Raw genomic sequence first — 26,831 nt, forward strand, 5'->3', positions numbered from 1 at the left:
AAGAGATGTCTTGCCTCTTTTGAGAGATATTCTATACCAGAGGCCTAGATCTTATTCACTACATATAGGAGCTTCTCTTTTCGATTATTACGAGTTCTTCGTGGCACTTGGCATAGCTTTATTTCAATCTTCGTTTGTGTCTAGTAAGATTAACTATAACTATAATAGATATTCAATAATTGATGCTTTATCAATAATTCTCTCTTCGTTTGTGTCTAGTAAGATTAACTATAACTATAATAGATATTCGATAATTGATGCTTTATCAATAATTGATGCTTTATCAATAATTCTCTCTTTTCTGTGCAGGTCTATGAAAGAAGAAGACATCCAACTTGATGGTCAATGTAGTGGAGATGCGTCGATTGGATACCATGTTACGTGGTGATTTCATGCATTGCCCGCTCTAGGAAGTGGAAGCTTCGCTTTTCTATTGATCACTAGATCGATCGATTGATTCTTGCTACTTTTACTAGTTTTATTTTTTTAATATTGATCTTTTTTCGTCTCTATACATTGAGGATGTTCTTTGTATGTTTATTTGGATATCGTTACTTTTTCGATGATATTAGTAATACATACATGTGTTTATGCTTATTTTGCATAGAGAGAGAGAGAGAGAGAGAGAGAGAGAGAGAGAGAGAGAGAGAGAGAGAGAGAGAGAGAGAGAGAGAGAGAGAGAGACACACACACACGTGTATATAACATAGAGAGATATACATATGTGTAGGAATATTCATTGCATGTGTTGTAGCAACATGCAAGTCCATGACTTCTGTATTTATATCTTTTTCTATACTATCTATTTTAAGCATGGAGGGACACATGGTAGCACAAGGGAAGAGAGCATTGTGTGCAATCATGTGTAAGCTAGGGAGAAAACGCTTTGTTTTTTTGTGCTGTGATAACGAGAGAGAGAGAGAGAGAGAGAGAGAGAGAGAGAGAGAGAGAGAGAGAGAGAGAGAGAGAGAGAGAGAGAGGCTCCTATTACTCTAGGATTTGAAAAATATCAAGTTGGAAATACTACTTCCAAACCTTTGAGAAGTGCTTTGTCCACTCCACTAACAATAAGTATATCTTCCCTATCACTTTACCCATTTGTTCCACAAGTTTGATAGCCAATTATATATGTGAGAGGCATGGTCAGTCCACTAGTCCCGATGCGAAGCACGAGTCAGCCCACTAGTCCTGACAGGTTCTAGTTGATTGGTATCCCCTCAGCCGTGTGGATGTAGAGGTCTTGGGTTTGAATCCTAGCTCTAGCATGTATAATATAATTAAAACTTTTTCCAACTTTCGAGGAAGACTTGAAATTAACAAGAAATGGATATTTACACCTGACTCGTATCTACAACTCACACACACCAATGGCAATTTGTACAAGGGTGCTCATCCACCATAGCTAGACCTTTGGGATAACACTTATCCTCTTCTACCAAGTGAGCTACTATGCTTAAATATTTTTAAAAATTTAATCAAAACTCAAAAAAAAAGAAAAGAAAGAAAGAAAGGTCGGAGAAAAAGACTTAGCAGTAGTTATAGGGCTAGTTGTGGACAGCACCATTGTGAGGTATGGCGTGGACTGCATCGTGCCGCCGGCCCCTGTCTCGCCTTCTTGGAGGGCAGGCGACCCTCGCGTCATCGCAACGTGTTGCTGTCCGCCACTTCTCCGCAGGTACTTCCTCACTTAGGGTTTGCGATTTAGGCTTAATGTTTTAGTTAACCTCGCTCTTAGTGTTTAGTCTTCCCTGAACTTCCCATTTTGATTAATTCTAGGGTTTTCTATGCATGCTTTCTCTAATTACTGGCCATTTTGAATTTTAGGGTTTTGTGTGTGTCTGCCCCTACATTTAACCAGTTCAGCCTACTTCCGGGGGATGGGGTTTTATAACAGATCTTTTGTGTTTTCTTGGTTTAACTATATAGGGCTTTTTTTTGGGTTGATTTTTCTTCCTAGCCGTGCAATGCAGGATGCCTCTGATTTCTGGTGGGTATTAGGCACATGAGATATTGCATTTGTTTAAATGTTAAAGTAGTTATAAGTTTAAATTGCTGAGTAAAATCATATCAACATGACCTACCCTCTATTGGGGACACGCTTACAGCATGTGCTGCATGTTTGCACCATAACAGTTGGGAGTGCAGTTTTGATTGTGGTCGTTTATAGATAGAGGCGGCTGCTCAGCCACTGCACTTAGGGAATGGGTGGGAATGTGCATCAATAGTGCAATTGGGAAATCAAGGATCAAGCATTCAACGGATATCAACAATTACAGCTCTGAATGGGGGATAGCTAAAGGCCCAAGGCAGTTTGAACACTAAAACCCTGATTGTCTGCCTGTTTGATTGATTTTTTTGAATACAGAACAAAATACAAAAAAGAGGATGTTCTTCTTCGAAGCAACATGTAACCCGTACATGATTTCTTCATATAGATTCTAGTTTTTAGCCTCTGGTCCTCCCTTGCCTTGTGCATGCCTATGGGGCCTGTTTATAACCTCAATCTTATATACTTTCCACAATGAATGCCTTATGCTTAGTGTTACATCCCGAACGGCCTATGATTGTTGTCCTTGGACACTTGTGCTCTTGTGCTTTTTCACTGTTAACATGGTATAGATGTGCTCTCACATGGTTTGCTCCTCTTGACTTCTCTTTGTTACATTGCATGCATTTCCATCGTGTTGCACCTCCCTTAGATGAATAGCGTTCTAGCCTTTCAACCTCATCCCCACCAAGTAGCATTCGAAGCTGAATGTTCTGAGCCCGAGGAAGCCATGATTTCTGCAAATTCGGGCAACAAATTGATGAGCCTTTCAATGCTATCCATGAGAGAGAGAGAGCGTGAGAGAAATTGAGTCCTTGTTTGTCTACTGTATAAGGGGGAGAGATTGGAGAGGGAGAGAGACTCAGAGGAGTTTTAATGTTTGCTGCAGACCGTGTAAAAGTTCCAGATTGTGTAAAAGTTTCAAACTGAGAAAGAGAGAGAGAAAGAGACAGAGAGAGGAAAAAGTGAGAGTATCCTTGCTGCCTTGCCTTGGAAAGTTGGAGTCGAAGAGACTCGAGAGCGGAGCCCACTCAAAGTTGTCAAGCACGCATGGGCCTAGGAAGTAGAGTACATTAAGGATACTGTTGAGCAAGCAGGCGACAACAAGTACACTTTTCCCTTTTTTTTTCCTTGGCCAAATGTCAAGCCAACAAAGGGTTTTAAAAACGTTTCCCAAAGGGGTAACGACAGTCACGCGTTCCCTGTACCCATTCCCCCACGTTCCCCTGGCCACTTGAAAACCATGCTTTGGGAGTGCAAGATGAGAGCTTTGGTGGATAGTATGTGAGGAATGACATTGTTTAGTGCATGAGAGAGATGGGGTTAATGTGCTAATGATGGGGTTAGTGCATAAGCAATAGATCATGTCTTGGATGAGGCAAGAAGAGTGTTCCCTTCGTTATCATGTGGCTCTTAATATAGCTGTTACAAGAACATGTGGACTCTAGTGATGCCACATCATCTCCACAATATCTCACCTCTCTTGCTCTTCTTAAGAGGCTATTCACACCCCCCTTAGTACACACACCTTGTGCATCTACGCACCATATTTCCAACACTCCCCCTTGGTGCCATCTTGGACACTTGGGTGAGAGGTACAGAACATAGGCATCTAGGCCTCACACACAACTAGGCATCTTGGCCTTACAACAATCTACCATGGCTACATTATCAGGGCCAATGGGTAGAGACAATACAAATAGTACAAGGGGTAGGTGAAATTCCATAGCTTCAAAAAAGTCTTTCAGTGTCCTCCCTTGGATAGGAGGCTTCTACTACATTCGCTTGTTGAGGTTGATTCTTTGACCAACAGTTACTCTCCGTGTGTCCCAGCTTCCCACACATGGTGCATTCAAGCTTTGGTTTGTTCTTTAACTTGCATGTGTTGATTGTGTGACCCAACTTGCCACAATGATTGCATCTTGGCTTAAATTCCCTTTTACCAGCATAGAGTACCAAGTCCTTTGATGAGGAGCCTCTATTTTCATACTTGCTTTTTATCTTTTGCTCATGTTCAAGCAATGAGGCTTGCACATCATTCAAGGTTAGGTTAGAGTTGTTAGACAAGATTTCAACTATGTTGGCATACTCTTCTTTCCTTTCACAACTTGCAAGAAAAATAGCCTTAGCTTCGTCATCATCAAGTATTTTACCAATGGTAGCAAGTTGTTGTTTGATACTTTTATACTTGTTGATGTGGCTTATTAGATCAAGACTATTACCTACGTTGAGTTGATACAATTGAATGAGCAAGTGAACTTTGGAGTGCTTTGCTTGTGTACCAAACAGTTTGTTTAGCTCTTTCCATTTCTCCTTGGCCTTCTCAATCCTAGTGATATGATGAATCACCTCATCATCTAATGCAAGTGCTATGAGTCCCAAGGCTCTCTCATTTTTCTCATTCCATGTGGTTCCTAGGGTTGCTTGAGTGTTCCTCCCTTGAATTATTTCCCATAGATTTTTCTTCATGAGTGCATACATGATCTTTGATTGCTATGTGTGAAAACCCATACCACTAAACTTGACGATTTCATCTTGGGCCATGGTTAATAGGGAGTTTTACCAATGTTTCCGTGTATGTGGTGGTACTTTGGCAGTGTCTACCCTTTACAATGACTGGCTCAAAGAGACTTATACCACTTTGCCTTAATGTGGAGGACTTACATACATGGCATATTCATTACTGATTTGCAGGACGGCTCAACTTGGTAGCATACACATCAATGATGGGATGCACAACACACATCAATGATGGGAGAACTAGGCATTAGAAGGCAATTTAAAGATGATTTCTCATGAGTACATGGATACAAAGGGATATTTGAGCAAGCCTTTCACCAAACACTTTAGAATTACTCAAAAAAAAACTTGTACTTATGTTTGGATTAGCCCTTGAGTACTGTGATTAGGATTTTTATTGAGCTTCCTCACAATACCTCAAGATTTTGGCTATGGCAGCTTGGGTACCCTTTGCTTTTTCAGTTGGTGTGGCTAGCTCCTTGGTTCATTCGAGAAACCCTATGGTGAGTCTCTAGAGGACTTCAGGGCGACCCTCTGTGTAGGAGGAATTAGGGCATCTCCCCGTCTACAGCTCCGTAGGAGGTGAAATGGCGTAGCACAGTAAGCGTGAGATAGCTTTGTCGATTTCGCCAATTACGCTCCACAATGTCCACATGGTCATCGTTGTAGTTTCATTGCAACTGAATGAAATGAAATGTTTCATTGCAATGAAACACGTCTCTTTCATGCCAACTGGGAAAAACCTACGAATTTAGCGTTTTTTATCCAGAGCATGATTTTCGAAAAAACGTATACAGGCTTGTAAAACAAATTGAAGGAGCGTCTGCCGTTCACAAATGAGCCCCTACCAGCTCCTCCTGCACTTCCCACGATCTGTGCCCACCATCTCTCAGGTTGGTTGTGTTGATTTGTGCTTTTTTTCTTCGACTTGTATCGTAGGCTTTAGCTAAGAGCTTTGATCATTCATGGCTAATTTTCAGGGTTGAGGACATTTGTTGGGCTTGGAACGACCGGTGGGATTGGTTCCATAGACCAATCCACGCCGTTGCCCACATATTGCACCCTTTCTGGCGTAGTGAGGCGTAGTATGTTAATGAAGAGTTGGAAGATGGATGGCAAGAGTTGGAGACGTGAAGCTCATTAGACGCTTGGAGGATGAGCGGCTAGTGTATCGGAATGCTAGCCACGCATTTGGTAGACAGACTACATGCATGGTGGGAGAAGGATGGGATCAGTAGTCCTCGTTTGGTGAGAGTACAACTCTTAAAAGACAAGTCTGCTATTTATCTCTCTCTCTCTTGCACTCTCTGTTCAGCACATTCTAGTGCCACTCTGCTTCCGCTATGTGCATTCATGGTATCATCGCTCCCGGTTTAGCAACCTCTTTGCTGTCCCAGATTCAGCACCGTTTTCAGCACCTCCTTCTCTGCGTTTTCCTTCAGATCTGCAGCTCTTTCATGCTGCGTTTTCTGGACTGAACCTGGTCACTTTGCCTCTGCGTTTTTCTTTCAGATCTGCAGCTTCCTTTGCTGCGTTTTCTGGACTGAACCTGCTGGTTGCTGCGCCCTTCAGTTTGGCTTCATCATTTCAGCCTTTTGGTACTGTTTGACCAGTTTTCTTCTATTCCACATGGAGTTGGGAGATAGGCGGCCTGTTTTCTTCAGGACAGTAGCTTCCTTTGCTGCGTTTTTTCCTCTCCTGTGGGTTTGCTCCTTTGTAGAGGGGGTCTTCGGTGTTGCAGGCTTTGGTGGCACTCTTTGTACCTGTGGAGGACACTTCTTCTTCAGAGATTATGCGTTTTCTTGAGGAGAGCCCAAGCTACTGTCCTTGTTGTTGCCTTTCCCTCTTACACCCTCTTATAGCATATTCTTGGGTGCTGTCCAGCCTCTTAGGGCTGCGTTTTGGTGGGAGGAAAGGCCCTATATCAATGTTTTCTGATTTGGACAGTTTTATCTTTTGAGGGTTCTCTTGATTGGATCAATGATGACAGCTTCAGATTTGGCTCCCGTACCACTCTCTTGTTATTTCCTTGATGAGGCAGACAAGTTGGATGGGGGTAACTTTCAGTCATTGAAGTTACAGGTTACTTCTATTCTCAAGGAGTATGGTTTGATGGAGTTTCTCTTGTTCAAGAATCGGTGCGTGCCGGACCTTGCCTCTACAAAGGATGTGTGTCAGTGGAGGAAGATTGACGGACAGATTTTTGGCTTTCTCCTTTTGAATTGTCAGGATTCGGTTCTTCGACACTTCATCTATGCTCTTGATGATGCTTTTGCCTTCTATGTGTGGCAGTTGCTATGTGACCTGTATGGTGATGCCAGTGATCGGGAGATGCTTTCTGCTTCTGGGTGCTATGCAGCCAGTGATCTTATGGATACTTCTTTTGGAGATGTTCCTGCAGCGAAGGATAGTTGGCTAGTTTTGCTCATTGCATCTGAGGAGTTTGTTTCTCTTGTTGCCTTGCCTTCAGTTTTTGTGCATACTTCTCCTTGCCGGGATGATATCTCTAGTAATGTTTTTGAGAAAGATAGTGAGCTATCTTTGCTCACAGCTTCTGAGGGAGATTTTTCTCCTGTTGCTTCACCTCCGATTTTTTCTTTGTCAACCTGTGACCAGGATGTGTTGCTGGTCCCTTTGCCTTCTATGGAGGAGCCTGCTTCTACACTGTGTGATGCTATTGAGGAGGCTACTACTACTTCAGTTACCACTACTGTGAATGTTCCTACTTCCCTTACTCTGTGTGAGGATTTTGGATTGTGGTTAGGTGTGTCCGTGATCGTGCTTGGGGCACAGTGGTACTTCTAGGGATTGAAGGATTGGGATTTGGATTTGGTTGGGCCTGTGGAGTCCTGACATCAGTTTTCAGAGGGGGCAGTTGAGTTCTTACATTTGGCGATGCTGACCTTCGAGGAGGGTGCTATTATACAGCATTTGGCTACTCTTGGTACAGAGTTGGAGCAGATGGATTCTTTCTTTTTAAGGTATTATCTTCTTGGAGCTACAGGCTTCTAGGGATTCCTATGACACTTGTGTTTATATTTGGGTTTGGCACCGATATTTGGAGCAGCATGACGCAACCTACATGGTTGTTCTCTTCTAGAAGAGCAGTGTACCTTGCAGCTTGTTCTGTTGCTTTTGTAGCTGAGTTGCTGCGGAGATTGCTTGTGAAGCTTTTCTGGTACCTGTTGTCCCTCACTTATGAGGTTCTCCCCTCTTGCTCGGGACATGTATTTCTTTTGGTGATGATATTTAGAGCAGGTTCTCACCTGTGTTTCCTCTCCATCTCTCTCTCTCACTCTCTCTCCTATGTTTCCACTTTCCCTTCTTCCGCTGCACATTCTATCTCCCAGCCCTTTTGGTATTTTACCAGTTGGCCAGCCCTCCTCACCTATAAATAGGTGGGGTTGGCCTCTCATTTCTTATTCAGTCTTGTACATATTTTGCTCCCTCACTTATGAGACTATGTGTGTCTCTTGCTTGGGACTGTTTTGCTTCAGTATATTCAGCATAGTTCTCTCTCTCTCTCTCTCTCTCTCTCTCTCTCTCTCTCTCTCTCTCTCGCACTCTTTGTTCAGCACATTCTAGTGCCACTCTGCTTCCGCTCTGTGCACTCTTTCAATCTCCCACTCGGTGAAGGGATCTGTCTTCTTGGTCACGCTCTTGCAAAGCATTCGCAAGTTCGTGCTAATGAAGACAAGGTCATTGGCACGCTCTACCCTGAGTTAGTTTCTCTTCCTAGAGGCAATGTGGCTGTAGGTGCTCCAAAGTTGCTCCAAGCAAGAGGAGCTGTCAGTATGCAAATGGCCAACTGCTGTAGCTCTGGTCCATCCGAACCAAAGTCCTCCCACCATTGAGCGGCACCAACTTTGGAGTGGTTGATTTGTGCATCACGACAACCATAGGAGCCATGAAATGACTTGTACATGGAAAGCTGGTCCCTAATCTTGTGCCTAACTGATGCATTAGGCACAAGACGGTCCAAGATGATCCTTCACCTAGCACTCACCTCCCGGTCGCTCTGCTGCTTGTTGCTTTGGAATTCTAGGTCCACCACATAAGCTGTTGCATGCAATGGAGAGTAGTAGGAATTCCACCTTCTTAGACACAAGGCATGGATCTCCTTGTATTTGTCTTCGTCAGGCTCGAAGGCTTGACTCGAGGGAGAGAGACTAGAGTGCTTGAAGGCTTGAGCCTTGAGCAATGCGCAATGACACTTGAAGGCTTGAGCCTTGAAGGTGTGTGTGTGAGGAAGTGTGTGCGCGCTTGTTCTTATATAGAGAGGCAAGAGAGAGAGGCAAGAGGAAGAGGCAAGGCAAGAGGGCCAAAATGGCCCAAAAGGGTCCCCAAGACGGAGTGTAGTAAGAATTCCACCTTCCTAGACACAAGGCATGGATCTCCGCGTATTTGTCTTCGTCGGGCACGAAGGCTTGACTCTTGAGGGAGAGAGACTAGAGTGCTTGAAGGCTTGAGCCTTGAGCAATGCGCAAGGAGGCTTGAAGGCTTGAGCCTTGAAGGTGTGTGTGTGTGCGCTTGTTCTTATATAGAGAGGCAAGAGAGAGAGAGGCAAGAGGAAGAGGCAAGGCAAGAGGGCCTCCAAGATGGCGTCTCCAACGGCCATAAAACGGTCAGAAAAGTGACCGTTACAGTGCACAACGGCTCCTTGCCACCCCCCACAGGCGTCATCCCCCACACCGTCCCTGCCCAGCGCTGACCCCGTCCCGCCATCCCTTGCGAGGGACGCCTACACGGGGACGTCCGTCCTTCCTCGTCCCTGATGCGTTCTGAAATGGCGTCCCCACGTCCCATCCTCCCGTCCCTTGCGTCCCTGTGACTGGTTTCTAGGATCAGAATGACTCTGATACCAACTTGAAAACCATGGTTTGGGAGTGCAAGATGAGAGCTATGGTGGATAGTATGTGAGGAATGACATTGTTTAGTGCATGAGAGTTCACCAATGCGAATAACATTGCAATAGAATATGTTTTACAACAAAATGGGCATTGTCACGTGCACACACATGGGCATGTTTAAGCCTCACATCTATCTCACATTTGGCAGCAATATTAGAGCATTTATAGGTCATATTACAATTGGCAACATGTGTGCCACGTCAGCAGCCCACATGTGTGAAATGATATTTAATGTTGATTTATCTCAGTCGTGGATAAGAAGAATTGGCCGACAGCATATATACTAGTTGGATCATGTATAGTCAGTAGCCCTTTTGGGAAGGCCTATGGCCAAGCATACATGTAAGCTTTTTCATGTACATAATACATATATTGAAAACGAATCTCTCTCTTTCTCTCTCTTCTCTCATGTGTTTTGCATTAGTAGTCATGCCTTGACTTGTAGCCACACCCACCCTACCTTTATTGCGGGAGGACCAACCTCCATCCTAGGGGCGTCATACTTGCACCACAAGGGCATTTTTGCAACTCTCAAGGGCATTGTGATGAGGCGTGTGCAGGTCCAAGCAAGGTAAATGCTAGCAGTGAAGAAGAATCAAGGTGGTTAGGCATGCATTGGGTGAATCCTCAGCATTTAGCCCATGGAAGTTAGGTCCTCAAAGGAGTACCTCAGTCATCAGTTAGGTGCCTTGATTAACCTCAGTCATCAGTCATAATTGCGTTCAAGGACACGGGTATGCATGCAAGTGAACAACATTGGAACAGATGCACAGTCATGGAGTGGAATTAGAGGGTAAACAGGAGATTCAGTTAAGTTGCTAGGGAAGAAGTATGACACGTCGGAGTCCTAGTACAATCAAGGGATGATAACAGTCATCCAAAGTCAGAAGACAAAGAAAGTTGGATTCTTGTCATCAAGCTCAATAGGAGGGGATGTCACGTGCACACATGTAGACATGTCTAAACCTTACATCTAATCCCACATTTGGCAAACAATATTAGAGTATTTAGAGATCATATAAAAATCGGCAGTATGTAGACATGCCATGTCAGCAGCCCACATGTGTGAAAACGCAACATTTAATGTTTATTTATCTTAGTCGGGGACAAGAAGAACTAGCCGACGACATATGTTCTAGTTGACTTGCATTTCTAGGGCCTATATAAGGCTAGGCATCATTGTACGTCAAATCATCTATCTTCCTCTTGGAGTTGCATGTATAGTCAGTAGAAGTAGTCAGTAACCCTTTTGGGAAGGCCTGAGGACATGAAGCATAAGTACGCGTATTCAAGGAATTCAATATGTATTGGGAAGATGCATTGGAGGCCATGAGACCATGCCGTTTCTTGATACATGATGATTGGCTTTACTTTAAAAGCCAACTCTATGTCAAGGACACCTTTTCTGAATGAGGCACACGACGCTATTGTTGGTGGTCATAAGGGCAAGAACTTTGCTTTGGAGAAGAAGTTAGAGGGGCTCGTTTGTTGGCCAAGGTTGAGGCTCACGTATGTGTAACAATGTCCGGTTTGTCAAAAGGTGAAGGTGTCAAATGGGAAGAAAGCAGGACTATTGCAGCCCTTGCTTTATCCTATGAAACCCATGCTAGATGTCCTGAAAGGTGAAGATGTCACGTTTGACTATTGTAGATCGCTTTAGTAAGTTTGTGATGCTCATCCCTTGCAAGTCTAATATTACTCTTGAGGACATTGCTAGGTTGTTCATTCGGTGTTGGTCTCCCATAGCTGGTATTCCTCGTACGGTACTGGGATGGTGAACTTAGGAGTCATTTTTGGCGTGTGTTGTTTGATAACTTTGGTACCAAGCTAAATTTTTTCAGTGCCTTTCACCTCAAGAGAGACAACCATATAGAGATATACAGTTAGTTGGTGTTCAATGTGCTAAAATGTTATTCCATGATCCCAACTAGGTGGAAACTGTTCCGAACGATTCCTTTGTCTTCCATTGGCAGGACACCGTATGAAGCCGCTTTTGGGAGGCCCTTCTAGTCTCTCTTGACGAGGACGACGACGTTATATGTAGATATACCAAGAGATTGTTGGGGTAAAGGCATTATGCCCACCCTTATAGTGTGTACAAGCCCATAAGTTTTATAGTACATAGTACACTTAGTACTTTTAATGTACTAAGTGCACTATGTGTACTAGAGCAAATATACATGTGTGATAGGGGAGTCACACACTCATACTTTGTGAGTTGACTTATCCCCACACGTCTCTCTCTCTCTCTCTCCCTTCTTCTCTGTCTGTGTCTCCCGCATGAAACCCTAACTGTTTCAGCTGAGCTTCTTTAGCTCCCTTCAACTGGTATCAGAGCTAGCACGAAGGCAAGGTGGGCATTTCTCTCCAACTACTCAAAGCAACATCGGCTGTGTGGGTGTTTCTACTACTGCTCTGTGGGGGAAGAAGGGCACATTGTACTACTGTGTACGCTGGCAAACAAGGTCATATGGCTTTGTCTGTAGTGTCTATGGACCGGTAGTTTTGAGGAGTTTCGCGCGCAGCTGGAGGAGTCGGGCGCCGTGCGGGAGAGGCTCCGTTCCATCGTCGCCGACCTTGATAGCGCAACTCGCCTCATGCAAGCTCAGCTCCTCCTCATCCACCATTCGCTCGGTCCAGCCTCCAACATCGACGGAGTTAGTGGGGAGACAACCATTGACGCCCGGGCAGCGCTCGCAGCAGGTGAGGTGCCTATAGCGAAGCTCTGCCAACCTACAGTCCCATCCTCGACGCCACCAGCCTGTAGTTCCATCCCCGTCTCGCCGCAACCAGCCTGTAGTTCCGTCTATCGTCATCACCAGCTCCCCGTTAAACCTCCGCCTGCCCGTAGAACTTGAAATACGACGCCCCTCCCTTTTCTGTAACAGAAATCAGAAATTTCAGAGGTATTTGCTTCAATTTTGGGGTTTGCATGTCCATTATCATCAATTGAGCAAGTACAGGTCCTAATGGCTGAGATTTGAGCACAATTTGCAACATTGGGTGACATTGGTCACATTCCGGGTCAATTGGCAGGAAATTGGGTGTTAACATTTGGGGCTTTTGATGTAATTGTGCCATTGGGCATTCATACATGCTGGATGATGTGAGCAATCTCACATTCGGGGCTAAATTGTAGGAAATTGGAGTGCAAATCAAAGGGCTTTTGTGCCAATTGGGTTAATTTGCATGCGGGCACTGGCATTTGATGCTTTGGGCAATGTGTTGATGCCTGTCAAGCACTCAATGTGCCAGTAAATCAAGGGGCTTTTATGTATTGGATGTATATGTGGCCAGGGGGAAGCATTGTGAAGACTCTGGATGCCTTCATGTGCATTAATGTACCATTCATGATCAGAAATTGATCTTGAATCAAGGGGCTTTTCAAGATTCTGTGCTTGTTGAGCTTGGCAAAGCAGCAGGGAAGACTTTTATGCCTTGAACCCTCAGAAATCCACTTGCAGTCAAGGGACTTTTGCACAATTTCTGTCCGGGACTGTTGTATGCAGTGGTGAGGACTGTCAGGTCTGATTTTCACTCATTTGGACAGCCAGGAGAGCATTTATTGCTATTGTACTTGCTGGTACAGATTTGGTACAACTTTGTACAAGTTTTGGCATGGCTGTACATTGATTTGAGTGAGAAGAAGGCTCATTTTCAGCTGTTGTACTTGCCGGTACAGATTTGGTACATCATTGGTGAGCACTTAGTACTGTTGTACAGTATTTTGGAAGGGGAACAGAGCACATCTAAGGTGCTGTCATAAATCTGCAGCAACCAGATTTTGGTGATTTTATCACATTCAGTGGGAGGAGAGTTGCATTCGTGCTTCCGCAGTGGGAGATAAACTTTGGGAGAACAACTGTGAGCACTTTGTGTGCTTTGGTGTAGTGTTTGCACATCTTGCAGGGAGTCAGGCATTGAAGGTTGCATATTGCTATGGCAACCCCCACAGGTGAGAGCTCTTCATTGCTTCACATCAAGAAGCTTGAAGGCTCACATAATTATGACATTTGGCAAACCCAGTGCTATAATGTGTTGCTCCAGAAGAAGCAGCACAAGCCCATCAAAGAAAGGGGTGTAATGCCCGCTTCTCTTACTGCTGAAGAATGGGAAGATATGGATGAGCTGGCAAGATCCACCATCATGTTGTCTGTGTCAGACTCTTTACTTTTCAGCATACGTGAAGAGAAGACAGCTTGGGAAATGTGGCAAAGATTGCAGGACTTGTATGCCCAGCAAAGTGCCTCAAGCAAAGTGTATTGGTTGAAGAAACTCATAGGTCTTCAAATGAAGGAAGGGGTGTCTATGACAGCCCATCTAAATGAGTTTAATGGTGTTGGCAGCCAGGTCATCAATCAAAAGTTGGCAATGGACGATGAGTTCAAAGCCACCTTTATCTTATGCACTTTGCCAGAGAGTTGGGACACATTCAGGACAGCCACTAGCAATTCAAATGCTATGCTGTCATATGTAGATGTGGAGGGTGCTCTCCTTCAAGAGGAGATGAACAGGAAGAACAAATCTGTTGGAAAGTCCAATGCAATGAATGCACGTGGGAGATCCCAGCAAAGGGGTAAAAGCCAAGAACGGGGAAGGAGCAAGTCCCGCTCCAAAAAGGACTTGGAATGCCATTATTGTGGCAAGAAGGGACATTTCAAAAAGCAATGCTACAAATGGAAGAATGATCAAAAGGAAAAGGGCAAAGGAATAGACAAAGACAAAGATGAAGCCAAAGATGCAAAGCCAAAGGGCAAAAGTGGAGTCAAGATTGAAGAAGTCAATGTGTCACATGCAGGTGACAGTGAGGATGAAGTCCTATTCATGTCTTCACTTGATGCCCATTCACTCCATGTAGGAGATGGTCATGGTATGCACTCATGGATCATTGATTCAGGTGCCTCCTTTCATGTCACAGGTTTCAGAGACTTGTTTGTTAGGTATACTGCTGGCAATGAAGGAGTAGTTTATTTGGGTGACAACCATGCATGCCAGATTCTTGGCAGAGGTGATGTGAGGCTTGTGTTTTCAGATGGCTCACAGCTTATGCTCCATGATGTCAGGCATGTGCCTGAGATCAAGAAGAACCTGTTTTCTACTGGACAGCTTGATGATGCTGGTTATGTTACCACATTTGGTAGTGGAAAGTGGAAGATTAGTAAGGGCTCACTGGTTGTTGCCAGAGGCTCTAAGGTGGACACTCTTTACTTCATGCATGCTGGTGTTTGTCACCATGCTAATGTAAATGCAACCGAGCTGTCGGAAATCTCTATGTGGCATAGCCGTTTGGGACACATGAGTGTCAAAGGAATGGAGCAATTGTCTCGTTTTGGTTACTTGCCTTCTCTAAAGTTCTCAAGTTTTCAGTTTTGTGAGCATTGTATATATGGCAGGCAACTCCAGTGCCTCCACAAGAAAGCTCTTGGACAGAAAGATGCTCAGTTAGAGCTTGTGCATACAGATGTATGTGAGATGCCTCAGCTTTCTTTGGGAGGGGCAAAATATTTTGTCTTTTATTGATGATGCCACACGCAAGGTGTGGGTTTATCCTCTTCGTTTGAAGAGTGATACATTCTCAGTGTTTGAGAAGTTTATTGCTCATGTTGAGAATCAAACTGGCAAAACACTGAAGGCTTTGCGTTCCGACAATGGTGGAGAGTATATGTCCAAACAGTTTCAGGACTTTTGTGATGCTAAAGGCATCAAGAGGGAGCTCTCTGCTCCTTATGATCCTCCACAAAACGGGACAGCAGAGAGGATGAACAGGACCATTCAGGAAAAGGTCCGTTCTATGTTGTCACATGCTGCGTTACCTCATGGTTTTTGGGCTGAAGCTGTTATGACAGCCGTTCATCTTATAAACAGGTCACCTAACACGAGGCTTGGTGGGAAAGTGCCAGAGGAAGTATGGACAGGGAAGCCTCCATCCTACAAGCACTTGAGAGTGTTTGGTTGCATTGCGTACGTGCACATACGCAGGGAAATACGCACCAAACTTGATCCTAAGTCTCACAAATGCATATTCCTAGGATATGGTGACAGAGGTGAAATGGGGTATAGACTTTGGGATCCAGTGAATAGAAAGATTATGCACAGCAATGATGTCATTTTTGATGAAACATGCATGTATAAGGAGCCTGCAAGGCAATAGGAGCCTGGCAGTGTCATCTTTGATGATGATGGACATCATGGACAACGACCAAGGGCTGTAAATCAGCCATTACAGCAATAAAACCAGCCCTTAAATGGTGCTGAAAATGGTCCAAATGGACAGCCAGAAATGGCAGAAGATATCCCTATGGATATCTCACAGTTAGAGGAGATACCGGGCATGATCTTTCAACCTTATGGCATGGAACAAGAGCCACCAATAGGTGATATGCAGGCTGGACAGCAACCTGCAAATGATGATCATTGGGTACGGAGGTCCACAAGACCCTCTAGACCCCCTGACAGGTTTGTTCCAGGGGTTGACTACTTGATGCTCACTGACTGTGGGGAGCCCTCTTGTTATAAGGAGGCTTTACAGAGGGCAGACAAGGCTCTTTGGGAGCGTGCTATGAAGTCAGAGATGGATTCTCTGCACAAAAATGGAACATGGACGTTGGTGCATTTGCCTACAGGCAACAAGGTTTTGCCATGCAAGTGGGTTTACAGGCTCAAAGTTGCACCTGATGCAAAGCCAAGATACAAAGCCAGGTTAGTGGCTAAGGGCTTCAAGTTGCAATATGGTGTGGACTTTGATGAGATCTTCTCTCCAGTGGTCAAAATGACCACACTCAGAGCTGTATTAGCTTTGGTTGCTCATGACGATCTGGATTTGATTTAGATGGATGTGAAGACTGCTTTTCTTCACGGTGATCTCCATGAGGAGATATATATGCAACAGCCAGAGAGTTATGCAGTGAATGGAAAGGAGAAGCTTGTATGCAAGCTGAAAAAGAGTCTTTATGGGCTCAAACAGGCACCAAGGGAATGGTATCATAAATTTGATACATTCATGAAATCCCAGGATTTCAGGAGGAGTGACATAGATCACTGCTTATACACCAAGAAAGCTTTGGATGGCAGTCTATTAATCCTCATCTTGTATGTTGATGATATGTTGATTGCCGGGAAATCTCGTAAAGAGATGGATGCCTTGAAGAAGAGGCTGCATCAGACCTTTGATATGAAGGATTTGGGTGATGCAAATCACATTTTGGGTATGCGGATACTTCGGGACAGAAATCAGCATGTGTTGTATTTGTCTCAGAAGGAATACATTGGCAAAGTTTTGCAGAGGTTCAATATGGAAGGGGGGAAGAAGACTAGTACTCCTTTGCCTCCATATGTGAAACTCAGTGCTATGGACAGCCCACAGTCGGATAGTGACAGGGCCGATATGGCCAAGATTCCGTATGCTTCAGCTTGTGGCAGTCTCATGTATGCCATGGTTGCTACCAGGCCGGACATTGCATTTGCAGTGGGAGTGGTTACTAGATACATGGCCAACCCTGGCAAGAAGCATTGGGAAGCAGTGAAAGGTGTCATGAGATACCTGAAGGGCACACAGGATATGTGCATCTGCTTTGGCAAACAGGATGCATTAGTGCATGGTTACACGGATTCGGATTATGCCGGTCATCCAGATAACCGAAAGTCTACTACCGGTTATGTGTTTACATTCACAAGAGGTGCTGTGTCATGGATATCCAGGATGCAGAAGTGCACTGCCTTATCTACTACAGAGGCCGAGTATATTGCAGCCACAGAGGCTTGCAAGGAGGCATCATGGCTATCTCGGTTAGCGGTTGATTTGGGTTATACAGGGGATATTCCATTGTTGCATTGTGACAGTCAGAGTGCCATCCAGTTGGCAAAGAACCCTGTCTTTCATGCAAAGACGAAGCATGTGGATGTGAAGTATCACTTCATCAGAGAGGTGATAGAGAACAAGCTGATTCAGCTTGTCAAGATTCATACGGATGACAACTAGGCTGATCTGTTGACAAAGAGTTTGCCTCCAGAGCGGTTTGCTCATTGCAGACACTTGATGGGCATTGGATGAGGCGAGTTTCAGCCTTGATATGGCCTTGTATATTATCATGTACATGCTGATTTTTTCTTTTCCTTCACTTAAGGGCACATTGCCTTTAAGTGGAAGGTTGTTGGGGTAAAGGCATTATGTCCACCCTTATAGTGTGTACAAGCCCATAAGTTTTTTAGTACATAGTACACTTAGTACTTTTAATGTACTAAGTGCACTGTGTGTACTAGAGCAAATATACATGTGTAATAGGGGAGTCACACACTCATACTTTGTGAGTTGACTTATCCCCACACGTCTCTCTCCCTCTCTCTCCCTTCTTCTCTGTGTGTGTCTCCCACATGAAACCCTAACTGTTTCAGCTGAGCCTCGTTTAGCTATGCCCACCCTTATAGTGTGTACAAGCCCATAAGTTTTATAGTACATAGTACACTTAGTACTTTTAATGTACTAAGTGCACTATGTGTACTAGAGCAAATATACATGTGTGATAGGGGAGTCACACACTCATACTTTGTGAGTTGACTTATCCCCACACGTCTCTCTCTCTCTCTCTCTCTCCCTTCTTCTCTGTGTGTGTCTCCCACATGAAACCCTAACTGTTTCAGCTGAGCTTCTTTAGCTCCCTTCAGAGATCTTGGAATCAGTTAACAAGGCAGGCCGACGAGGATAGGAGAGATGTTAAGGGGATTGGGTATATCTTCAAATTATGAAGCAGAGGTTGAAACAGGTGGGCAAGCAATGCCCAAAGCTTTTATTTAGGAGCTTTGGACCATTCTTGATTGTGAAGAAAATTAATGTGGTCTCCATGAAACTTTGCCTTTCGCCTAGTTGGTGTCATGACTCATGTGCATGACATGTACATCCTGATCCCACAGCTTCTCCTTGAAGGGGCAACAGATAAAGATCAGTTTTAGAACCAGATTTAGGAGCTTTTGCAACTAATTTTGGCAAGGAAGATGTTATGGTGGGATCAGGTGGCTGTCAGCCAACAGCAGAGGAAGGACCTATCAATAGGTTGTCGGTAACAAGATAATATCTCATGTCTGGGGACTTGGTTGACAGTAGGTCGACCAATCCATATATGCTTTCCAAGCCTACAAAAGGTCATAGCTCATGATTGGCATGTCTTGCCTACTTGGGGTGTTAGGTCATAGACTAGGGATTAGATAGGTGTTTTCTACCTTTTCAAGGGCAGCCAAAGGCTAGCCAGATTGTACTTCTTTTTTGTACACTATGAATGTACTGAAACTCAACTCTCTCTCTCTCTCTCTCTCTCTCTCTCTCTCTCCTCTCCATCTCTTACTTACGTTTTGCATCAAGTTGTTCCAGGAAAGGTGTTCAGGGTTGAAAGAAGACCTCTAGAGCTTCTGCATGTGATTCAGGTTGTTTTGAGATATTGTTGCTGCCCATGTCCCACCTGCCCTTACTGCATTGCCCATGGATGAAACCATTGCCCGTGTCTTGATCTTTTGGTGGTGTGGCGACCAGGCAACATTGTATCAGTATGAGGCTCAACAATGCTAAACAGTGATGGTATCCCAGATGAAGGTGCACAGTCCAACGAGAGTAACACAAGACATGGAAGAAGTTCCCAAGAGGTTGGTTGGTGGTGTTCCACAGGCCCCAAGGGGAATGGCAGTTCTATGAGTCGGAGCCACTTGGGGCATACCAAGAAAGGCTTTCAGACAATGGCTCAAAGGAGGATGATCCTCCAAGGGGTGGAGTGAGAGTGCCAGACTCATATACTCGGGAAAAGAAGACCAAAAAAAGTGTTCAGGCACAGGGCATGAAGGGATAGGGAACAAAGTGGAATAGATGCTCAGATCTTCATGAGATTTGGAGTGGAGTCAGAGATTGGGCAGGGTTTTCAGTGAAAAGGTTGCCAGGAAGGGAAGGATGACAAGCTTGGGAGTCCTTGAGGAGTCAAGGGGATGATGACAGTCATCCAAGGTCAGAAGTTGGAATCCCATCATCAAGTTTAGCAGGGGGGATGTCATGTGCATGACATGTGCATGCTGACCCCACAGCTATTCCGTGAAGGGGCAACAGATAAAGATCAGTTTTAGAACTAGATTTAGGAGCTTCTACAGCTAATATTGGTAGGGAAGATGTTATGGTGGGACCAGGTGGCTGTCGGCCAGCAGAGGAAGAACCTATCAAGAGGCTGTCGGCAGCAAGATAATATCTCATGTCTAGGCACCTGGCCGATAGCAGGTCGGCCAGTCCATATATGCTAGGCGGTGCATAGCTTGTGTATGGCATCTCTCACCTACTTGGGGTGTTAGGTCATAGACTAGGGATTAGATAGGTGTTTTCCAGCTTTTCAAGGGCAGCCAAAGGCTAGCCAGATTGTACTTCCTTTTTGTACACTATGAATATACTGAAACTCAGCTATCTCTCTCTTCTCTCCATCTCTTGCTTGTGTTTTGCATCAGGTTGTTCCAAGAAAGGTGTTCAGGGCTGAAAGAAGAACAAACCAACCCCCCCCCGCGCGAGCTTCCGCATGTGATTCTTGGACCATGCACGCCGTGTTTCATGTCATTTGGTTGAAGCATTATGCAAGTCCATCTTCGACTGAAGTTCAAGACAAACCCGAGCCGGATGTGATGGAGGAAGCAGAGATAATAATTCTAGAACAGATAGTCCTCCACTGTTTCAAGCATGGCTCAGGTCAACCGTCATCAGGAGCGTAAGTACCTCACATAAGTTCCAAAAATGAGGGACACATGAAGCGGTTTGGCTCGATAAAGATTTCTTCCAAGAGTATTTGGCTTTGTTGACAGATCACCAAGAGGCAATGCAGCTTCCGTCAAGCTAAGCAAGAGGGGATGTCACGTGCATCCCACACTTGCCGTGGACATGATTGCAAGATAAGTGCAAGGCTGCAAGCTTTGTGGCTGGACACATGGTCCCTTGTAAGCTCTTGTTGGGGATATGTTAGCCACCACAAGAAAGTCAGGGTCATGTGTGCATGCTCTGCACAAGATGCCGTGGACATGATTGCAAGATAAGTGCAAGCTTTGTGGCTGGACACATGGTCCCTTGTAAGCTCTTGTTGGGGATATGTTAGCCACCACAAGAAAGTCAGGGTCATGTGTGCATGCTCTGCACAAGTCAAGTCGTGCTTCGCCTACACACCATGGTAACCCTCTTGAATGTTGTATGGATGTTCCGGGCACTTATTAGGCTTGTGGCTGGGTGTATGAGATCAGTCAGAGTCATAGGTTTAAGTACATGAGCCCATGAGTGTTTGTGAACCTATTTATGGGATGGAAAATAGCAACACATGAATGGGGAGATGGTGGTTTTGGGGCTGTGGACAGCCCATAGGTCAGCCCCTATGGATGGGATGGAGGCCCAGAAAGGTACCCAGGCCTAGGTTGAGCCTAGGTAGCCACGCGTGAAAAACGCAAGAATTATTATATTCCTTGTCCTCTTTTGCAAGTCGTCAGCACTTGGTGCTAGTCGGCCAGATCTTCCAGATCGCCAGTCCCAATATCTGATAATCTTGCAAGCATTGACCAAGAGGGTGAGCAGACTTGGGCAGCCCACATGCTGCTGTAAACGCAAGGGAGAAGGGCAAGTACATGCGTGTCCAGCAGCGTTCTCTGAAACGCAGCAGGTGGGTGGTCATTTAGGAGATTAAAGCAAGCTCAGGGTGCTGTTCAACACCACAGCAGGGGGGCGGCCAGGTTCTGCCCTCTTTCAGGGGCTCTGCAGCTCATGTCGGTTCTTTGGTGCTGAGTTACACCACACAGTCTGTCCTCTACACATTCAGCAACACTTCACTGTGGGGAACCCTTCAGACGGTTATTTGGGACCCAACACTGTGTACCCTGTCTGGCTTGTCTCTTACATTTATGCATCGTAAATCGTTCTGAATTTCTGCTCTAATCAAGTATAGGCTTCATCTATAAGTCTTCCGCATGCTACATGTGCAACTGCTTACAAAACAGTAGCTTATCACTATTTGGCCGCCCAAATAGTGATGATTGTTCCATGCCTCCCCTACCCCAGTTCTTCTTCATCTCTTTGATTGGTTCCAGTTATCCTTAGGTTTACAGATAAGTTCCTGGTTGGCTGCTGCGTGAAGTGGGAACCTCTGGGCCTATTGAACTGTGCATGTGAAGTAGAGAAGTACCATCTTGCTTTGTAGGGTTAGAAGAAGCCTAGTCAGTAGTGTATGCTTGGACAGTGATGGTCATTTTGTGCTAACCGCTTAAGAGTGAGAACCAAGGGTGCCTTTCACATAAAGTATATATTTTCTCATGCTTTATCCAAATGCTTGTATAAGTCTAGGTAGATAGGAGATTGTGTGCGTGCTTGTGTACATGCCTGTGTGGCTTTTTATAAAATTTTTTGGCCTTTTTTTGTTGAAGCTGTATCCTTTAGATGATGACTTTGATAGGTCTTTAATATCTTCAAGTGCCAACTTGTTGTGTGGCGGGCATCAACTCTTCAGAATATGGTAGTGCAAGTAGCGCTTTATGGTTCCCATTGAATCTGATTGGATTTGTAGTGTCAGTATACATGGGTCCTAAAATGATAAAATTTTCAAAGCTAGCTAATTTTTTGTCTTTTATTCAGATCACCATGGGCCTCCAAAAGTCAACTTCTGGGAGGATCCAATGAGCCCTTCCAAATGGAAAGAAGAACATGTAAGTGTGCTTGTGACATTCTTGGTTAATTGTTTCCCTTAAATGCGGTGTTAAGAGAACCAGGATTAGTTGTAGAAGGTCTTAAAGTGTGCATTTAATGGTAATCATCTCTGAATTTTGTGTACATTTCTTTCATGTTTGATTATATATATGTATGAGAGAGAGAGAGAGAGAGAGGCATCTTGCCATTGACCATGGCACTGGTAAACATATTATTTATTATTATTTTGAATGCAGTTCGTATTGATTTCTCTTGCTGGGTGGGGCCTTTTTGGATTCGGTGTCTATAAAGCATTTACATCCGGTAAAGACAAAACACCAGTGAAAGAGGAGGTGAGCTACATGTTTCTGGAGCCAGTTTTTCTTGCATGGAACTTGCATGGAAGGTGTACTGGCTGCTCTCATAACATTGGGGGCAAGCCTAGTAGGTCATTTGCAGAGGAACAGGATAGAAGAGCTAATTGAAAGGTAGCGGCATGCAAACTTGATGCTAGATTAGTCGAACCAATTTGTGCTAATATTGCAAGGCCTCTTTTTGATGATGCAGGTCAAGGTTCACCATTAGGTGTTCTCCCTTAACATGGATGTGGCCTGAGTTTTTCTCCCATAAGCTTCAATGAGTAGATCCCAATCAGCTTAATTGAAGTGGATCCTAATCAGCTTAGCTGCAGTGACTTAGAACTGCAATGTCTTTTGTAAATAAAGGGCCTTTTTTTCCATGTGTCAACTTGTAGGGTAGGTGTTTCTACTTTGATGAGTCCACAAGACTACTCTATGAAAGAGTGTATCCTCAAAACCTCGTCATAGCTTACAACAAATTTTTGCAAATTTGGAAACTCTCAAAACCATTTTAGCACCCTTTTCTATGTGCAATGCTATGTGTGATGTTGGTGAGCTCAAAATCTTGAAGTGATGTGCTTACCTAGAAAAGGTAGTGTTTTATATTAAGATTGGAAGTGCAGAAGTTAAATGGTATATGTTTAATCTTTACAAATGAAAGGATCGTTGATCCTGCAATGGTGGGTTCAAGTAGGATAAAATGAGTGTTCATTATTGGCGTGCAGAGCTATATAAATGGGCTTTCTATGTTTTGAAGACAACAATTTCAGAGGTGTGTTTGCGCACACAAGCATTCGTGCTCACACGGGTGTGTTCTTAACAAGCCAGTGAATTGCTTGCTAGAAATTGTCAGATGCCTGGGCTTATCTTCAGATCTTCATTCTCAAATAGTCACCCCAAGGATTTGAACCAAAAGTTCAATCAAACAAGTCAAGGAGTGATTGTACAAGGGTGGACGTCTTTATGTAGTCTCTCATTTAGATGGAAGAGTGGTAAGGAAGTAGGTCTAAGGGAAGCCAATAATAGGTCACACATGTTAAATTACATGGAAATTGTCCTACATAACTGTCTTACAAACAACAGTGAGTGCTCTTATTTTTAAGTCTTGGCAAAACAGGGGGAGTTTTTGGTGTGCCATGACATATACACTACCTTGCCATGACATGAAAATTGATGTATGCCTACCTTGCCATGACATGAAAATTGATGTATGTTGTGATAAACATGTATATGGAACATGTGGGTGCTCTCAAATTTTTTTTTTGGCAAATCTTTGGTGCATAAGGGCTCAATTGTTCAAAAGACATGCGGGCACTTCAAGTATTTTTTGCAAGTCGTTGGTGCAGAACGACTCCTTAATTGCTAGTTGCAATAGTAACATATATTTTTTATTTTACCTTGTATCCTCGTGGCCTCATTTTGAGATGTTTTTGGTTCAGATTGCTTTGGAAGACTGCTTTAGTGAGCACAAACTATTGAGCAATGTATAGCATTTTGGCAGTACTCGGTTTTAAATCCTTCTCTCTCTCTCTCTCTCTCTCTCTCTCTCTTTACACACATGCACACACACATATGCACATGCACACATTTTGCTCTCAAAGAGAGCATTCAAAGAAGTGCATGAATATAAAGATAAAATAGAGGCATGGAGCTAGTGGGACGAAAAAGCCCATCTTCATGTCATTATGGTATTATAATGGTACATCATAGTTTCAAGTCAAGAGCTTGCCTTAGCCTTGTTGAAGTATGTGTCATTGGGTCTCGCCTTAGAGTTGCAAACTGTTACTTCCTTATACGGGTGCATTAGTTCGTCTGTCACTCACGGTCTCACTCCGTTGTCACATCGGAATGCTCTTTTGCCAATGGGGTGAAGGGAGAGTTCTCTAGGCCTTGATAGAGGTAACAAGAGATCAGTCTTCACGATAGTTCTCTCTCACAAAAGATAGGAGAAAAAACAGGTGGCTTTGCCCATAGCTGCAATGGAGTTGGGTAGCCTTTGTGGCTTGAGGGATTTGGCGTTAGCGAGCATTGGGGATAGAGGCAATGTGGATCAATGGGTGGTGGGGCTGAAGAAGAGGCAAAATAAGGCTTCTGCAGATTTGAGGAAGGTCCACGTGATAGGTCATACCATGGGCTAGGCTTTCACGCCATGGTCCCCCCATCCAAAAATGTACCAAGACGATGATCGCGAGACGATGATGCTTGATGCACATGCTTGAGATAATATTGGTGCCTGTTGATGTGTCTACTAGATGCAGAGCCTGCGTGTATATTCCATGTGGAAAAAAGGTGGGCTCATGCATGGGCATTGGGGAAAAGGAGGGTCCATGTAGAAGCTCCTTCCAGTGAAAACTCCAACATCGCTTTCTTCAACACTTATTTATCTGCTTTGTTTGAGTCTTACACATGGTTAAAGATAGAGAATTGAGTGTTGATGTGTAGAGAGGCAAGCCAATAAGGCGCATGTGAATAAGGTTGGGTTGTCCATGAGAATGGACAACAAGGTGACTATGTAGAGAGATTGGCCAATAAGGCGGGTGTGAATAAGGTTGGGTTGTCCATGAGAATGGAAGAATTTCGAACAGCCAATATGGCATGTATATGGTAGATTAGGGGCTCGGACATGGCCAAATGGACCCTGGGTGCTTTTTGAGCCTCTTTTTGAAGCGTTGGTGGCTCTTCAATCCATGGTGATGTCGGCAAAAAGAAGTGAAGCATGCACATGGCTTCAAGGTGAAATGTCAGATATCGGACAATGCTAACCTTAGCATGCGGCTTTACATTAAATGCCTCGCCATCTCTACATCACTTGATTTTAGCAAGGTTGGAGGAATGTTTTGCACCTTGGAGAGAGATGTGGAGCCCAATTGATTCTTGGGCTTTTGTCGGCTTCGGTTGTGGTGCTTGCTCTTCTTTATGTTTAGGTTCTTTTCTTGGTTCCCTTCTTGTGCGGGGTTTTCATGCTTGCTCTCTCTCGCCCTCTTTCTCTCTTCCTCTCTTCTTTTCTCTTTCTTTCTTTCTCTTTTGCTTTCCCTCTCTTTCTTTCTCCTTTTCTATTTTGGAAATAATAATACTAATAACAATAATAATAAAGAAAGAAAGAAATAGATTTTTTGTTTTTAAGTTTTTTGTGATGCAGTCTTTTTTGTGATGACATAGCAAGGTGAGGCAATGTGATGATGTGGAAGAGTGAGTCTAAGTGATGATGTGGCAATGTGATAATATGGCACTTTTTTCCAGATTTTTTAGGGGTGATAACATGGTAACAGTGAGCTTGCTTGATGACATTGTAATGTGAGTCTACTTGAAGACATGGAAACATAACTTTTTTTTCAAGATTTTTTTGGAGGTGATGACATGGTAACATGAGCCTACTTGATGATGTAGCACATACGAGCCTAATGATGACATGGCACTTTTTTTTCCAAGATTTTTTTGGGGGTCTTTGGTTTTGTTTATGTGGAAATGTCGTGTTCAAAAATTTAGAAGAATAAATTAAAAGCGTCTAAGGGGGAGAAAAATTAAAAGGACCTAAGGGGGTAGATTTTAGAGGGGGGCTGTGGGTAAGGTATGTATGTGGGTGCACATGCGGGTGAGTATGGGTGTATGTACTGTGTGCTCTAGGTGCATGTGCATATTTTGAATTTTTAGTCGTTTTTTAGTGTTGTTTTGGCTTTAAAGTTTTTTTTTTGTCATTCCCAGCTATATTTATGTTCAATTAATGGGAAGTGCTATGTTAGATATGTACAACGGGGTTTTAAATTGTCACTTTTCCTGTGGGGCCTCACTGAGTGAAGGCGGAGTCGCTTGCTCATCCATGATGTCACTACTACTGGCTTTATTAACACACTTGATTGAGCTTTGTTTTTCCAATTCCAGGTTGCAAGTTGGTGTTGCATATGGCACACACGGGTATTGTGGGAGTACTGTGGTGATATTTTTGAGCCTTGGGGTTGGTTGGCAGTGCCATGAAAGTGTGTGCATGGTATTTGGGGTTGGACACCATGGGTGGCTCTTCATTGATGGGAACATACATGAGTAAGCCAGTGCACATGGGCAAGGTATTGTCTCTTGCTCCTTGGCATCCATGGACTCTCTAAAGGTGGTGTTGGCACATAAGTCAAGGTAGAACACCCACTATTCTCCATTCCTTCTTAAGTGTTGGGATTGGCATAAGGAGGCATGGCTTTTGGTCTCCACTCCATATTTGGTCTGGCATTTGATGGTGTGGTTGTAGAGGCTTATGGTATGGGTTTTCTTGAATTTGGAACCCAAATGTAGGGCTTCCCTTTGTGGAAAGCTTGTCCTTCTAGTACCTTGGTTGG

The 26,831-nt window shown here is 44.1% G+C and overlaps 1 long non-coding RNA gene across 1 annotated transcript; it reads left to right on the forward strand.

Moving 5' to 3' along the window:
* The first annotated feature begins 1,508 nt into the window (after positions 1-1,508).
* Positions 1,509-23,069, forward strand: LOC147608953 (uncharacterized). Its single transcript, XR_015264355.1, has 4 exons — positions 1,509-1,675; positions 22,097-22,167; positions 22,405-22,500; positions 22,715-23,069. It is a non-coding gene; the product is annotated as an uncharacterized LOC147608953 (long non-coding RNA).
* The last annotated feature ends 3,762 nt before the right edge of the window (positions 23,070-26,831 follow it).

This window comes from Cibotium barometz, chromosome 52, assembly GCF_041138505.1.
Source record: "Cibotium barometz isolate CiBa-2024 chromosome 52, ASM4113850v1, whole genome shotgun sequence".
Taxonomy (NCBI): domain Eukaryota; kingdom Viridiplantae; phylum Streptophyta; class Polypodiopsida; order Cyatheales; family Cibotiaceae; genus Cibotium; species Cibotium barometz.